The sequence below is a fragment of the Apis dorsata genome, unplaced genomic scaffold (genome assembly GCF_000469605.1).
Source record: "Apis dorsata unplaced genomic scaffold, Apis dorsata 1.3 scaffold_111, whole genome shotgun sequence".
In the NCBI taxonomy this organism is placed as follows: domain Eukaryota; kingdom Metazoa; phylum Arthropoda; class Insecta; order Hymenoptera; family Apidae; genus Apis; species Apis dorsata.
This window is the reverse complement of record NW_006263406.1, coordinates 178109-179964: the sequence shown is the minus strand read 5'-3', so window position 1 is coordinate 179964 and position 1856 is coordinate 178109. Positions and strand designations below refer to the sequence as shown.

Genomic DNA, 1856 nt, shown 5'->3' with positions numbered 1-1856 from the left:
AGAGACAAAAGACGAGAGAAAAGAGAGAAAAGAGAGACAAAAGACGAGAGAAAAGAGAGAAAAGAGAGACAAAAGACGAGAGAAAAGAGAGAAAAGAGAGACAAAAGACGAGAGAAAAGAGAGAGAAAAATGAGAGACGAGAGACGAGAGAAACGAGAGAGAAAAGAGAGAAAAGAGAGAGACGAGAGAGAAAAACGAGAGACGAGAGAAACTAGAGAGAAAAGAAAGAGACGAGAGAAACGAGAGAGAAAAGAGAGAGAGAAAAGAGAGAGAGAAACGAGAGAGAAAAAAGAGAGACGAGAGAGAGAGAAAGACGAGAAACGAGAGACGAGAGAGAAAGACGAGAAACAAGAGAAGAGAGAAAAGAGAAACAAGAGAAGAGAGAAAAGAGAGACAAGAGACGAGAGAAAAGAGAGAGAAAAATGAGAGATAAGAGACGAGAGAGAGAGAGAAAGACGAGAGACGAGAGAGAAAGTCGAGAAACAAGAGACGAGAGAAAAGAGACGAGAGAGAGAGAGAGACAAAAGACGAGAGACGAGAGAAACGAGAGATAAAAAACGAGAAAAATAAGAGAGAAAAACGGGAGACGAGAGACGACGAGAGAGAAAAAGATACATAAATAACTAGATAAATAAAAAGAGAGAGAAAGAGGAGAGTAAATTCGGAAAAAAAATTCGTGCAAAAATAATATGTTGCGCACTTTCGTGGCGGAACAGTTCACTTCGAGATGGAAAAAATGGAAAAAGATGAAAAATAACCATTCGGCATCCTTTCGCGCCTGTTCTCTTTTTTCCTCGGTGCTTTTTTCCCGATAATCAAATTCGGAAAAAGAGAGAAAAAGAGAGAGAGGTGAGAAAGTTGCGGGACGCTGAGGCGCGATGGGATCGGCGCGAGTCGGTTATCGGCGCGACTTCCGGTGCCGTCGACACGTTCAATTTCGTTCGATTAATTGGCAGAAACGGTGTTGGTCGGTCCTTCGCCCGGCTAATTGGCACGGCTAATTGCTCCCCTCGATGACGACAGGGGGTCTTCAACCTTACCCCTCCCCCTTCCTCACCTGTCATCGACCAACACAGTGGCGCGATATTCGGATGATTACAATCGCTTACGAACCCTTGATCCTTCCCACCCTCCTGAAGTTTCTGAAATTGTTACGCCAATCATTACGGGTTAAACATCCGTGATTATTATCATTATGATTTCGTGATGGCGGAGGGTTGAACGAACTTTAACGTGAGTTCTCGCGAGTTAAAGAGGTCGCAGAGAGAGAGAGAGAAAACAGAAGCGTTTCCACTTCGTTCGTTATCATTCCTCCGCGCAGTTATCACAGCCGACGTTTTCGTCGATAACTCGACTCGCGGTTCCCGGAGTCTCGCCTATTTCCGGCGATGCACCGCCACCATCATCGAGGCATCCAAGCGTCCGGGCGTTCAAATATTTAAACCGACTCGTTGGCGCCAAGCGAGAGAACAACCGAGGACAAGAGATCTCTCCCCCCCTCTCCCCCTCCCCTCATTTTGTCTCGCCGCTATTTTCAGATTTGGTTTCGCCTCGATCGGAACGGCGATGCGTGAACGGGAATGGAATCCGCGTTTTCGCAAATTCCAGGGGGAAGGAGGGGTTCCTCGCACAGGAGACGCGAATAGAAAATTCTTCCTTCTCTCGAAGCGGGTGACCCACATAGGCCCACATAGCAGCGTTTCCATTGTTCCAATTCTAGTTTTATTTTTCATCAAATTTTCCGAAGCTGCGCGATTCGAGGGGAGACTAAATTTAGACTGACGGTCCTCCTCCGCTCGAGGGGCCGCGTTTCGATTGTGCACACTCGATGAGCCATTTAGTTGGGACGCGGAGAT

At 46.7% G+C, this 1856-nt stretch overlaps 2 long non-coding RNA genes across 2 annotated transcripts in view; one reads left to right on the top strand and one right to left on the bottom strand.

Moving 5' to 3' along the window:
• LOC102674955 overlaps positions 1 to 1856 on the bottom strand; it is a 34795-nt gene that overhangs the window by 14386 nt on the left and 18553 nt on the right. The gene's annotated exons all lie outside the window — the stretch shown is intronic.
• The window catches only part of LOC116185150, an 18051-nt gene that overhangs the window by 9475 nt on the left and 6720 nt on the right, over positions 1 to 1856 (top strand). Inside the window, exon 2 of the long non-coding RNA XR_004149921.1 lies at positions 1616 to 1620. This is a non-coding gene — a long non-coding RNA (uncharacterized LOC116185150). The remainder of the gene's footprint in view (positions 1 to 1615; positions 1621 to 1856) is intronic.